Source organism: Lonchura striata, chromosome 1A (genome assembly GCF_050655825.1).
Source record: "Lonchura striata isolate lonStrDom1 chromosome 1A, ASM5065582v1, whole genome shotgun sequence".
Lineage (NCBI taxonomy): Eukaryota > Metazoa > Chordata > Aves > Passeriformes > Estrildidae > Lonchura > Lonchura striata.
In genome coordinates, this window is record NC_140741.1 from 5,513,876 (window position 1) to 5,528,771 (window position 14,896).

The window sequence follows — 14,896 nt, forward strand, 5'->3', positions numbered from 1 at the left end:
ACTCCCTGGGCTGGATTTACAATAATGTGCCAATATCTGTCACCTACGTTGGACAGTGTGTCCCCAGCCTGAACCAACAGAAAAATGCAACACCACAGTGAAACATGGAGGGCATGAAGAAGGAGAAAAAGGACAAGGCACACCCAATTTCCTCTATCTTATCCCCTTTCTTAGAATCCTAAAATTTTATCTATATCTAGATATCTAGATATAGATAAAATATCTAGATATCTACAATCTAGATCTAGATATTAGATTATAGATAGCTGTATATCTATAGATATATATATAAAATATATATATTCTATATATACACCTATATATATATATAGAATCTAGAATCCTAAAATTTTATCTAGAATCCTAAAATTTTACTTTTGCACCCGTGCCACACTTAATTATTACTTATATCAAACACTCAGAGCTGGTAATTCATCCTTTAAGATTGAAAACTCGTTTCCATGGACAGAGATCACAGACAGTGTCTCTCAGGGCTCTGTACAAGGGGGTTCCTGAACCCCTGTCAAAGTCCAAAGCAGCCATAGGGATGCCCTAGACTCCCACAGTCTAGGATTCTCTCTGCAATATCTTCTTCATCTCTAGCCATCAGTTTTGCTGAGTGCTAATTCCTCTTTCCTCAGCAACATCCCCACTATTTGTATTGACTCGTGAGACACCAAATCAGCAGCTGCTGCAGCAGACTGAATAATTAGAGCAGCATAAACAGGTACTTCCTGTCTGATCCATATTTATGGAAAAGTCAATCTTCAGACCTCCTTAAAAGGCTTGTGTTCGTAAACCTGAAGGATTGCACTGCCTTCAGAGGTTCCTGGACTTTGACAACACCCACTTTGTGGGATCAACCTAGTCCTGACAAAGCTCCTTACACTTTGAACCCCAAAGGGACTTTTTACTCCAACTTTGATGTGGGCAGCTTCTGCCTTGAACTGCTGTGGTTGTGCCTTGGAGGGAGACACACCTCCAAGTATCTGCTCATGGAGATGTGCTGCATGACAGAGCAGCTGCAGTAAAGCCAGGAGCTACACCTGTAGTGAAGTGAGCAGGGTAGGATGGTCCAGGATTTGCTGGAAACCATGGTGTATTTTAGGTGTTTATCTGCCACTTTCTGCTCTGAACCTGAATTCCATGGTTCTTGCAAGTGACGGTAACACCCCTAAGCTTCATTACCTCTTTACAGACAGGATGCAAACAAGAATAATGTCAGATCAGCAGTGGCCATTAGCACATTGCTTATGCCTTCCTGCATTTTTCCTTACACAGAGATAGCTGGGTTTGTTCCCCTTTCCGAGCTTTGTCTGAGCACAGTGCAAACCAGTGTGCCACAGAATTATCAAAAGGCAGGCAAGATTTGTTGAGTGGTCACAGATCTTTTGTAGTATAGCAACTTCATGGTTCTTCCTGTCCTGAAAATTCTGAATAAATATCAGCTAAGGAAAGTTTTTTTTTTTTTTTTTTTTTTTTTACAGTGCAATAAGCCAGAAGCAGAGGGGCAGGCCCTGATCTCTGCTCTGTGTGACCAGGGACAGGACCTGAGGGAATGACTGAAGCTGGGTCAGGGGAGGGATAGGGTGGATATCAGGAAAAATTTCTTTCCCCACAGGGTTCATGGGGCACTGAACAGGCTCCCCAGGGAATGGTCACAGCCCCAAGGCTACCAGAGCTCCAGGATAGTTTGGACAATGCTATCAGGCATGGGTTGGGATTGTTGGGGTCCTTTGTGCAGGGAGAGGAGATGGACTGGATGATCCTTGTGGGCCCTTTCTAGCTCAGGATATTCTGTGATACATGATTTTGATACATTGTCCTCATGAGCAAAGTTTTCTGCTTTTGTTATTCATATAATTTACAGCTCCCTGATGAGCAGACTGCCATAAGCAATGAAAGAAAAGGTGCTCAAGTGTGCTGTGTAAATGTTGCATGAAAAGAAGGGGTGGGGAAGGGCAACTGAAAAAATATCCAAATGTAATCAGAACACAGTGGTGGTTTTGACATAGTATCAGTAACTCTTATTTTGAGAATATATTCAGATGTAATCAGGCTCCATGCCACAGAGAATCAGAACTAATAACTGATGCAAATGTTTGCAGGCTGGGGATGTAATGTTCTCAGGGTCTCTTTTGTCTGTTAAGTGTGAGGACAGCCTCAGAGAGCTGGCAAAGGCTTTGAAAGGTCAGAGTACCCTGGTGATAATAACTACCTACTTGCAACTGATGATCTTTCCTTCTTACTTGTTGTGCAAGAGTTTATTTTCCTTATGATCCATTTAGCCCCACCACTTTCTGTAAAAAACCTGCACTGGTTAAATACAGAGCTAGAACTTTGCTCAAAAGCTTGTTTATGTGGAGTTGATTTCAAGGACTGGATTTGTGATTGCACTCAAATCTGCCCACTAGAGCACTGATGACTCCAAGTCATTATTTGGAGCCTCTGTGGTCTCACACCTGACACTTGTGACTCTCAATCACTTTCAGAGAGCAAAATACTGTCATTAAATGGTTTCAAAGATCTTGATTTGATAGCATTTTTACAGATGTGAAATCTACAATAAAAATAAATGTGAAGAAGCAAACTTCACATTCTGTTTATCACATTATTTGGAGCTTCTGGCAGGTTCAGTTCTGCTCCATCCCATCCTGGTAGCAGCTGTGATTTAGGAGAACCTAAAATCCCAAGAGAAATCAGGGCCCCTCCATTGATTCCAGCCTATCAGAATATTGACAAGTCAAGTAATACACACAGAAACCACATATTCCTTATTCTGCTGCTTATATAATGATTGTTTAACATGCTCTTTTGATCATCCCCACTAGCACTGCTGCATCACCTTCATTCCTTCAAAGTGATGTTAAATGAAGTGAAGGAAAGTGAATGATGAGAGGCAGAACAAGAAAGTGAAAGAAAGAAGCATAAATTCACTTAATTAATGGATGACAAATAGGAGTAAAAAAGAAGCTTCACAACTGCAAGGGATAATTGCAAAATTCAGAAAGAGGAATAATGAGGGTACTAGACCTTGTAAAATATGATTATGTTGCTCTAATCTAGAGAAAGCAAACAACAATAGAACTTGAAAAGTAAGGGTCAGATTATGACTTTGGCCTTCTACCACAGAGTTTGGCAGGAAAGGACATGGAATTGGGCAAGAGAAGACACTGGCAAAACCTCCTGGAGCTGCTGTTGGTTTTTTGGGAGAGATGAAGTAAGTCCTTTACCTTTTTACCAAATGGATTTCCTAAGAAAATTAAGTGTTCACACCTCTGTTCCCTTTGCCTGATACCTCAGGAATTTCCTTGGCCATTTTCCAGCACAGTGACAGAGAGGAGACTGGAAAGATGCTGCACCCCCTAAAGTTTTATGAAGGCAGTTGTGCTGTGTTAAAGAAAATCCTACCACTCCAGCCTCTGACTGAACACCCAAGTATGATTTTGATGCCAAAGAAACCAGATATTTACAGACAGATGTTAAGGAGTGGCCACCCACAGAAGTATTTTTACTTTCTATCTTTAATCTTCATCCACCTGTCCTTCTTATCTAGATTTTGAGTCCACTGAGAAACCTGATTGCTGTTTTATCTTTAGACCACAGTGTTGCTGGGAGCCCCAGTCTGCCCAGATCTTCCCCATGATGCATCTCATAACACAAAAGTATGTTCACCTCACCCAAGAAGTAAGAGCATAACTTCACTGAAAAATAACATTTTTTTATAGAAAACACACAACGAACAAACATACCAATACCTTGGAGTGAGAAACAGAAAGATTTCTAAGTATTCATGAGTGAGACTGTCTCCCAAATTCATTTCACAGATGTGGCAACTGTGTCCAAATAATTTAGCACACCTTGAAAGCCTGGTGACCTGCCTGCTCCATGACTTCATCCACAGTGCTCAGTGTTGTGCTATTGTAAAAACTGAGTGCAAATCAGATTGATAAGTCTTATCAGATTGATAAGAATTAAACAGCCATCCCTGGAGGTAATTGAAGGGCTGGTATGGGCATTCTGCATTTCCTTCATAGATTCAGGAACTGGGTTAGTGCTATAGTGCTCTAAGGACAATTTTGAAAAACCAAATAGATAAATTGAAAGACAAGGAAGTGATAGATTAAGAAGAGAAGTTCACCTTTATAATAATTTTATGATTTTCCTGTTCATTAAGTACAAATTTGAACACTGACTAATAAATCACACTGCTGCTAAGTCAGATGATTTTAGCATGAATTAATTCACTGTAAAGTTGTATCTACTTCAATTTTAATGGAATTCAACTCAGAATCAACTGAATATTTTTTTACTGAAGCCTTCTCATGGCACTAGCAGGAGCAAGAAGTTCCCTAGGTTTGCTTGTTTATTTTTAAGAGAAAGTTCTTGAGTTGTATTTAAAACATAGTGCATTGTTTATATGTCCATCTGAAGGAAATAATTTCAGGAAATGCCATAAAAACATTCCTCATTATCCTGAAAAAATTTCAACATAAGTATTACCTAAGACAGCACTGATCTACAGCTGTGCAAAATCTCTCCTTACTCATAGGAATATAGTTCTAGAAAAGATTTTTATTTTGATAGAAGAAACATTTTAGTATTCACCTTTAAACAACTCAGATCAGTTTTCAATTCTCATAAAACTAATTTTTACTGAAAGAAAAAAATTTGTAATTTTGAGAATATGTTGTTTGTTCCTCTGTTAGAGAGAAGTTGAGCATTTGCCTAAACTGCAAAGCTCTTCTGCAGCTGAATTGTAGAACTGTAAACTATCCCATTTAAATATAGAAACAAATCAAGGGTATCATCACACAGAAGAGAAAGAGGGTTAATAGCTTGCCATGAAGCACTTTGGAATGTCTAAACTGGATGAGTTTGACATCTACTGTGTGATATCATTAAGCACAGAGTTATTGCAGGATTATTTGATTTAAAAGTTCTCACTGCACAATTTAGCTTTCCATAAAATAAATTATATGGATAAATTGAAGGCAAAGACTACCCATATTGTTGCCATAAAACACTGGATCCCCTTAGCAAATGCACTACACAATTGAACATTACAGTTCTGTCTTTGAACAGGATCAGTGAATGAACTTTTCAATTGTTTGCCATAAATTGAAAGATTCAGCAACTGAATGAAGTTGATGCCATTTAGCTGCTACCTTTTTTACACATTTATTCTGAATCATGAAAATAATTGTTTCTGGCTAAGCTTCATTGAGGTAAAAGCAAAACTGCCTCTCCCATTTTTTCCCCTATCCATCAAAATACCTGTGCATGGGAAATTAAGTGCTATGCTTCGCATTCTTGGAGTTTGTATGGCTTTGGTGGATGCCACAGTAAATAGTGATGCACATAAATCCTTTTGTTGTAAAGGGATTTAGCAGAAGAAAATTGCGTGGTTTACAGAGGAAATTTTTACAGGCAACTTGATTTGGGGCAATTTAAATAACTCTGAGGAAAAGACTCAAGTGAAAGAATGTGACAGAACTATGCAGCTATCAGGCCTTTTGCTGTCAACTTTAGTAATTAATTACAAAAAGCTTACTTTCTCCTTAATGCTGTCACAAACATGAACCACTGTAAACATAAAGGTAATTTGGCATGTTCTGGGTCATCAGGAGATATTACTCAGCAATGCTTTTAGCACTTCAGTGAAATGCACTGAATTTTACTGAGCTTCACTTATCTCAAGGGCATAGAATCACAGAACCACTGGCTTGGAAAAGACCTCCAAGATCACTGAGTCCACCCTGGGACCGATCAATGCCCACCTTGACACCCAGCCAGAGCACTGAGTGCCACATCCAGTTGTTCCTTGGACCCTTCCAGAGATGGAGATCCCACCCCCTCCCTGGGCAGCCCCTTCCAATGCCTGAGCACCCTTTCCATGAAGAAATTCCTCCTGGTGCCCAACCTGGCACAGCTTTAAAGTTTCCCTAGACTCTAGACAGAAGCAAATCTTTTTGTGCCTTCTACTGGATCAGACTTCAATTGAAAAGATAAAAATTAATGCAGGAACCTTTTTCTCTCTTCCTCTTACAGCTGTTGCATAAACCCGATTCCCCATCTCATTAACTGCCTTAAATTACAATACAAATATCAATATTTGAGGGTTGAAGGTTATTATCTTCTCCCTTCCTGACATAAGTAGATTGCATGGTACATCACTGTCCACTGGAAGTACTAATGTTATTGTGGAGGAAATCAATCACTTAATTCCACTCTCTAAACTTCCAGCTAATCAGCAGAATAGCACTAAGCATTAGTTACCAGCTCTACAGTATTTCTTTGTCGTGTTGCTCACTTTGTTCATTTTCTCTGTAGTCATAGATACTCCCAAGAATAAACTCTCATCATCCAAGGGTGTTTAAGAATTTAAGCATAATTGCAGGTATTTCAGATTTCATATCAACCAAATTGTTCATTCAAATAATCCTAATCCCAAGATTAGCTGTACTTCTGGAAAATGTTTTAGTATATAAACACAGCATATACGCATAATGCAAGGGGTATATTATTCTGTGGTCTCCAAAGAAAATGTGCAATTCCTTTGGCTTACACAGAGTATTTAATCAAATATCAAAAGTTCAAAAAACTATATGATATGACTCATAAACTTACCTTTCTTTGGAGAATACTGTTAATAGTACCTAATAAGACAGTTAATTCTCTGGGATGTAACCACTGCATGTTGATTTCTCTTCTTCAATTCTCCTCCAGCTCACTGCTGTCTTTCCAGCATTGCTGTGAGACTTTGAAAGGTAAAAAGGCTTTATAATCTCAGAAAATGTTGCCCAGGATATCCACCATCAAATGTAAGCCCATGTGCATGTTTTTCCTGCTGTGGATGGGACTGGCAAAAGTTCTGCTGAAAAACAATCAGAAAAAAATTCAGTTAAAGTCTGTATAGTTATTGTAGAACCAAAATGGGTTCAGATAAATTCACATCATCTCCATTTCAAATTGATGTTAAATCAGGAGAACTGAAACACAAATTTCATCAATTCACATTTTCAAAACTTTTAAATAATCTGATCCCTATAGTGTTTGTTTCTTCCATGCCTTATATTAAAAAAAAAACAATATGCTTACTTTCTTCTTCTAGTATACTGGATACTATTTTATATAGGGCATTGAATTTTCTCAAGACAGCTGTAAATTTTGGTGCAGAGATTTTCTTATATATTTTTGTTTACTGCATCTGAACAGAGCATGCATGCTCAGTGGCACACACCAAACTTGACTTTGAATTGTGGAATGGTTTGGGTTGGAAGGGACATTAATGCCCTTCCCATCCCATCTCTGCCATGGGCAGGGATATCTTCCACTATCCCAGGTTGCTCAGAGCCCCATCCAACCTGGCCTTGGACACTGCCATGGATGGGGCAGCCACAGCTTCTCTGGGCAACCTGTGCCAGGGCCTCATCAGCATTCTAAAATAAGGTTATTAAAATTGCCAATTTAATTTTGTTGTAGCCTTGTGACTGTCAGTGCTCCAGGGCTGAGAGGATAGTTGGAAAACTCCAAGGAAAAGAAGCCAGCCTGGGAGATGACATAGTGGGTCTGTGCTTATTTGTCATCTCTCGGGACCATAATCCAAGTTTTTGTACAGAATCCATTAATTAGAGCTGTAATTAACTGTTCAGTTCACTTTGTTCATGCAGTAGCTTGCAGACTTATAGACAAAAGCCAGTTCCTGAAGACCCAGGGCACTAATTAAGTACACAATGTTTCAAGGAATTAACATCCTACTCAGATATTTTCAGTGACAGTAAGTATATTATGCTGTCACTGCCCTGCCCTAGGGTGTCCTCAGGACATGTTTTTTAAACACTCTTATTCTTGCAATCTGTTTTATCATTTAACCAACACAGATGTCAGGGATTCTTTAATAAATTTTTAAAATGAATCTGTAGGAAAACTTGTTCTTCCCAAAGAATTTGCTCCCAAGTTTCCATGACCCAAACTCTGATCCTTAAAATTAATTATCTGTGTATCATTTTAAACTAACTAGACCTATTGCCAGAAGAGATTTTTTTTTTGCAAAGAATTGATGCTGATTGGATCTGTGAATATTAAAAAAACAGCTAGACATCTTATTGCATACTGACAATTGTCCTTTTGATCTTACACCTTTGCAAATGGTGAATTTAATATTTCAGCTGGCAAAATGCCACTTATGAAGAGGGAGCAGCAAAAAGTGCCAAAACTCCAGCTCTTTTGTCAGTTAAATAACATTAAGGAACATGCCTTTGGTTTTCCTTATAAATTGACTGTTTTAGTGCTCTAAGGCAAGGATGACCATGTTACCTGAGCCAGATGAAAATGAGGAGGAAGACCAACCGTGTGCCACTGAGGTAGTGTCTGCTTGCAAACTGACCTATTATTTTACCCTTGGTAAAATTTGGCAGCATAAAGCCCAGTGACAGTAAAAAATATACACCTGCATTTTTAAACGAGCAATAAATTATCACAGGAAATTCTAATCTGGAAGAACAGATCAGATCTAGCTTTAAGAGCGTGTCCAACAACAACAGTGAAAATAATTCAGAGGCAGTAGCAAGATTTCATCATTTCATTTCATGTCATTTCATTTCACTTCATTCCATTTCTAGTCAGTTAGCTCCTTTAAGCATCACGAAGGAAAGCATTAGTTTGTGTCTTTTTGGTGGGAGGTGAGTTTATCCATGTTTTTTCCTGCTCTTCTGCAGGGAAACAGAGATTTCTGCATCTTTCCCTCCCTTTTTGGTCAGCAAAGTAGACATTCTGATATCCAAATGCTTGTATGAAAATTATGGGTAATTTTCATGGTTTTGCAGCCTTGGAAAGGATATCACAGAATCCCAGGATGGCTCAGGCTGGAAGGGACCACGGTGGGTCATGGTCCCACTCCCCGCTCCAGCAGGGCCATCCCAGAGCACAGGGCACAGGATTGTGTCCAGAGGGGTCGGGGATATCCCCAGTGAGGAGACTCCCCAGCCTCTCTGGACAATCTGCTCAGGCTGGGTCCCTGCCCAGGACAGAAGCTGTGCCTCCTGCCCAGGTGGAGCCTCCTGGGCTCAGTCCCTGCCCGTGGCTCTGGTGCCATTGCTGGGCCCCAGAGCAGAGCCTGGGCCCTGCTCGGAGCCCTCCCTGCAGCCAGGGACACCCAGGGCTGAGGGCCCCTCTCAGCTGGGGCTCCTCTCCAGCTGCACAGCCCCAGCTCCCTCAGCCTTTCCCTGCCAGAGCTGCTCCAGGCCCCGAATCCTCTCGGCAGCCTCCGCTGGCCCCGCTGCAGGAGCTCCATGGCCCTGCTGTGCTGAGGGGCCCGGGGCTGGACACAGCCCTGCAGATGTGCACACAGGCTGGGCAGAGGGGCAGCATCGCCCCTCAGCTGCTGGCACTGCTCTTCCTGATGGCCCCCAGGATCCCATTTGTCCCCCCAGGACACACTGCTGGCTCAGGGACAGCTTTGTTACCTTGTGCCTCAGGCAGATTGAAGCCTTGCTTGCTCCTGGTACTTTCACCGGCAGAATGACTCAAAGGATTCAGGATGTGTCACCTTCGTTTTGTCCAGATGCTGTCAAAATTTACAACCAGACCTTCCTGGTTGCTGCCAGCCAGTAGCAGGGTTGTGCCAGGGAGTGCACAAGTTCAGTTTCAGAAATTCTCTCACGTACAGACCATTATCAGCTGCCTGTCAGCATTCACATTTTAAGTCATCTTCTGTGTACCGCAGAGATCCAGTCCTGAGAAAACACGGTACTCCAGCATACAGAAATTGGCTCTGATCTCTCCCCTTTTGCCTTAAATTTTGACTTGTATCACCATTAATCATCCTTGCAGAGACCTCAAATATGACTAGGGCTTCTGTGTAATGTCCTTTTCCCAGCTTTTAATGATAAGAACTCACTTCAGGTGAGGATTGTTTGAGCCTGATGGCCAATCCAACCCACCTGGGGCTCGGCTCTCAGAGGGTCATGAGTTGTGTTGGAGTCAGAGAAAGTAGTATGTAGTTTTAGTATCCTCCTTTTATATAGCATATTAATGTATTTTAGCATAGTTATAATAAAGAAATAATTCAGCCTTCTGAATTGAGTCAGACATGGTCATTTCTTCCCATTGGGTTCGCTTGCATTTGCAATACAGGAGAGTCTCTCCGAGCACAGTCCCTGCCTGGTGGGCTCATGGTGGTGGAGTGCATTTTTGGGAAAGCCTTCTTTAAATTTTACAGCATAAGCCTCTTTTTAATGTCAGGTATTATCAAGCACTTGTGTATTGAATTTCTACAAAGAACCAGCTGAATCTGAAAATAATTTGATTTTATAACTTTCCTTTAGGATCCTGGTGTACCTGACTTTGTTTTGACACAGTTTAAATGCATTGTCTCCCTTTTAGCCTCCATTTTTCAGACTGTCCCAGTTAGAAAAGGGTTCAACTCTGTGCTGTACAATTAATAAATGCTATTCAGTAATAAGCTTCATTCTTCAAATATGATCTTATAACAAATAGGATTGTAATGAAGCAGCAGTCTAATTAATGTTTCTTACCACCTTCCTTTCTTTTTACTTCTTAGAGAAATCAGTAACCTTCAGAGCAGAAGAATTTACTACACAAATGAAACAGCAGGAATTTGGAAGGCCTATCTCAAAAGCTTTTTTTTTTTTTTAAATTTTCCTTGCTGTTCAAAAGTGTTAGTGCAGACACATTTCTGCAAGCCACTGAGTACAGAAAAAACATGTGTGCATGTACATTTTTGGGATATACAGCTAATTTGTCTCACTGGTAACATTTGGCTGTCAAGATAACAGAGTTTAAATTTCTCTTGAGGTGTGAGACCTGCCACCTAGCTCTAGCTCATATAGATAGGATTGAAAGATGACTTTGTTTTATGTTGTTTTTTAGATATGTTTATATTTTATTTAAACATGCTGCATGGGGGAACCTAATCGCCAATAGAGAGAAAACTCCTAAATACATTTTAAACTGTTTCTCCTGCTACATCTTATAAATCAAACAAATCCTTACTAGAATATACTATAATCTTTACCACCTCTTCCTATTCTAATTCATTAGGACAGAAGAATTTGCACTCATGTCCTAATTTTTCTCTTAGTCATTATGGGATCTAAAGATTTGCATAAAAAAAAGTCTTCTCAAAGCTTAATAAATGGATGTGAGGACAGGGAAAGTGTGTAGGAAATGTGGCTGGGAAGTTCCTCCAGCAGCTGGCATAGCCACATGGTTGGAAGGTATAGTGAAAATAAGTGGTTTAGGGAAGTTTCCCATTGAACTTATGGCCAGGATTTCACCCATCAGTGTTCAAGAAATCCAGAACATTAATTAAGAACAATAATTACTTACATGTAGCTGTAATCAGAGAGCTAAAAAATATCAGAGCTCCTCATGTCTGCCCAAGGACTGATGCCATCACTGGGACAGAAAGCTGGAAACATCTTCCTGTTTCCTCAAGTCTAGGAAATGATACTTTAGAATCTCTTTTCTATTTAAAATATATGAGCTTTTTCATGCTTTTCTTTTCCTGGTGTTTGGGGTTTTTTTGGGAAGATTTTTTTTTTTTGGTCCCTTTGGTCCCAATCAATGATTATTGCTGGAGCTCCGTCCTCTGGTTTGGCATGTTGTATTTCTACCAACAGGAGGGTATCCTCAGAATCAGCAATTCTGCTCTGTAAAAACACAAAAAATTATTTTGGAAGTTTAAAATTCCCCAGAGATATCTCTGCTGTCCCTTAACATCACTGCCAGGTGAGACAGCAGTATCAGTCAGATCTTTCTTAAAGCCTTGGGATGAAAAATACTGAATGACAGAGAGGGAGACAATCTTTGTTTAAGAAACAATTGAGTTCATCTCCTGATTTGTTGCATATCTGAAAGCAAGATATCTTTTTTTATGATGACTTATAGGTATGCATTGAAATTAGTTGCCTTATTTTGAAATGATAACTTGTAATTTTCCTGTAACATAGTTTCTCAGATGATGTTGATAAACAGTCCTGATTCAGTCTTCCTTCCCCCTTGATAGACTTCTCCTGTGTCCTGAACATATTTCATCAGATTCCTCCTTGCTTTTGGCATGTTTATATCACAGCATTTTCATAGGACATGATTTATTTTCCTTTTAAAAATAACTTGTTCATCCCTCTCTGATTTCTTCTGCTACTTCGCAATCCTTTTATTGACAAGCAGGTTCATTTTGCTTGTGTTAGACATATAAAAGATATTTACAGCAGCCATATTTTTAAGTCATTTTTCAAAGTGTTTATGAGTCTGAGGAAAGTCTCAGCCCTTTATTTAACATTTTAGTCCCACAATACCTACATGCCAAGCAGGTGAGCCCTGTTATGTCAGATTCTGCATGAAGAAATGTTACTGGAGTCCCTTGATCCATCTCTGAAGCAAACTAGGGAGAAGAACAGAGTCAGCAAAGTGGGCTTGATGGAGGAAATAGTTGTAGAAACAGAGTAAACCCTATATATTCTGGTAACTTTCAAGAGGGAAATGCCACTGAAGTGAGAAACCTTCTCCAAAGTGGAAGATTGCTCGAAGAACACTTAATAGGGTGCTTGATAGGTTTGGTTCTCCCTGTTCAAGGACTTTTCAATTCTTACTGGCTTGGCCAGAATTCACAACTATTCCTCACAGCTACAAGTATCAATAACCCCCAGGATAATATGGTCCATGCAAAGCCATTATCAAAAGCTGGGTCTTTTTCACATGGCATGGCCTGTTCCAAAGCATTCAGTGCCATTCCAACCTGAATTACATAGCTCTGTTTTTTTGAGTCCCAACTCCTTAGAGAGGAGCATGACAACTTATATAGTCACCAATTTCCTTTATAATTCTTGCTTTTTTTCTGGCTTTAGGCTCCACAGACTTGGCACTGCACACCCATCAATGATAAAAAGCAAGACTTGATCAAGTGTGATAAGAAAAAGAGGAAGGAGAAGTGGAAAGTATTATAGTTGGGCAGAAACAATGTCCCTCAGAAATTTAGGTTGGCAAACTTCTGGTATGAAGCAGTTATGTAAAAGTGGATCTGGGGGCTGCAGTAGATTCCAAGCAGGAGCTCCATCGATGAAAATAAGTTATTCAGAAGGGGGCAAATATGGTCTGGTGTTGCAGGAACAAAACTAGAGCCTGAAAAATAGATAGCGTCTTTACTTTTGTTCCCAACTAGGCAGGTTTCACATGGAAAAGTGCCCACTTTTGGACATGATACCTCAAGGAAATGTAGTTTCACAGAGACAGTCTAGTACAGAGCAGTTTGATCAACCAGCAGTTGGAAAGGGTGGTTTGCAGGGAAAGTGGGAATGAGATCAGGTAACCTGAACAAGGACTGAAGAAAGGATATAATGAAATCTGAGATATACAAGAGGCTGTTGTAAAGGAAAGAGAAGAATGGGGTTTGGAGCAGAACAGGCAAGACACAGTTTGCTTCAATTGCAAAACAGACGAGTGGCACATATTATTAGGGCATACTGGTATTGCAAGGAGGTTAAATGTTCTCAGCTTCTGAGAAGAATATAATACCTGAATAGTCAGGACAGCTGGAAAATTCTCCTTGGTGTATTTATTTTTTTTCTTCAAAGCCAATACATGCTTTTTAAAATATAACATCTTATTTAGGCAGCAAGAAAAAGAAACTGGATTTCCTTGCTCTGAACTCACATTACCTTCCCCAAAGCTGTTATTGCAGCCAGTATGAGCCTGTGGGAAGTGGAGCCCTGAGACTGTAATCATTCAGCAATGCACAGACCATTGAATGTGAATAAACAGTGGGACAGCCTAAAGCAAACAGCAGCTTGGGCTTTACAGCCACCCAAGGAAAGCAGGGAACAAATTGATCTGAGAGGAGCTCGTCAGGAGACATCCTCCCTTGTGCTTTCCACTAAACCACCAGGACTAGAGTCTTCATTCAGGGTGTGCCAGTGTGCCAGCCACTCCATGAGGCCTTCCTGGGGAGTAATTGGGATTTTTTTTTTTTTTCACAAGCTCACAGAGAATATGGGGTTGGAAGGGATCTGAGAGGCTGCCTGGTCCACCCCCCTATTCAGCCTGGAGCAGGCTGCCTAGGTCAGAAAGTCATCTGATATTTAATGCAAATTAAAGTCTACTTTAGAGTGCATATTTCTTTTAGCTTAGAGAAAGACACCAAGCAGCTAATGAGGGATAAAGCATATTCTTAATTTTCATTGTGGTCATGGAAAGCAGAGGATGCTTGCAATGTTTAGATTGAATGATGTAGCACATGACATTTTCTTGATTGTATTTTCAATGGAACATATTGGGTAAAGAATTCCCCATACTTCTTGCCCCCAGAGCAACCACTGAAAAATAAATGGGATTACTTAAAAAAATTAAATTCTCAATCACAGAGACTAAACTCTGAAGCAGGCAAAGTTTTTGGGTTATGAATGTGCTAACTTGCAGAAAGAAGTGGTTTTTGCAGTTTTTCAAAAGCCTTCTTAGAATGAAAAAATCTTATTAGAATTCTTCTTAAAATTTCTACACTCATTTTGTGCTTTCAACAAAGTTAGACCATGGGTCTTTGAAAATCTTATGGAAATTCTATGTCAGGAAGCAGTGAGCAATTCAAACAGAAGTTGTATGCTGACTGCTGACTGGAATTTTTTTTTTTTTTTTTTTTTTTTTTTTTTGGAGAGGTAAAAATGTGTTAAACTCATAACAGGAGAAAAAACATGGGATGACTGCAATGGGTATTCATTTAATATACGAAGAGGTTGGAATGAAACTGTCCAACTTACATGAGTGGAAATGTCACTGCTACATCATAAATATTTAGCCTGTCACTTGAATAATGTAGGCACTTTCCACTTGTTATGTGGATCTAGATGGCTGCAAAGAGGAACCTGAGTTTCAGATTTAA

The 14,896-nt window shown here is 39.9% G+C and overlaps 1 long non-coding RNA gene across 8 annotated transcripts in view; it reads right to left on the reverse strand.

The window, feature by feature from the left end:
• LOC110473198 (uncharacterized) overlaps window positions 1–14,896 on the reverse strand; it is a 105,744-nt gene that overhangs the window by 39,445 nt on the left and 51,403 nt on the right. For 7 of the 8 annotated variants that reach the window (XR_014951951.1, XR_014951946.1, XR_014951950.1 and 4 more), the window contains 3 exons: window positions 11,353–11,675; window positions 9,468–9,737; window positions 6,631–6,877 (listed from right to left, as the gene is read on the reverse strand). This is a non-coding gene — a long non-coding RNA (uncharacterized LOC110473198). Of the gene's footprint in view, window positions 1–6,630; window positions 6,878–9,467; window positions 9,738–11,352; window positions 12,410–14,896 lie in introns of all 8 variants that reach the window. The other variant, XR_014951945.1, reaches the window with a different exon arrangement.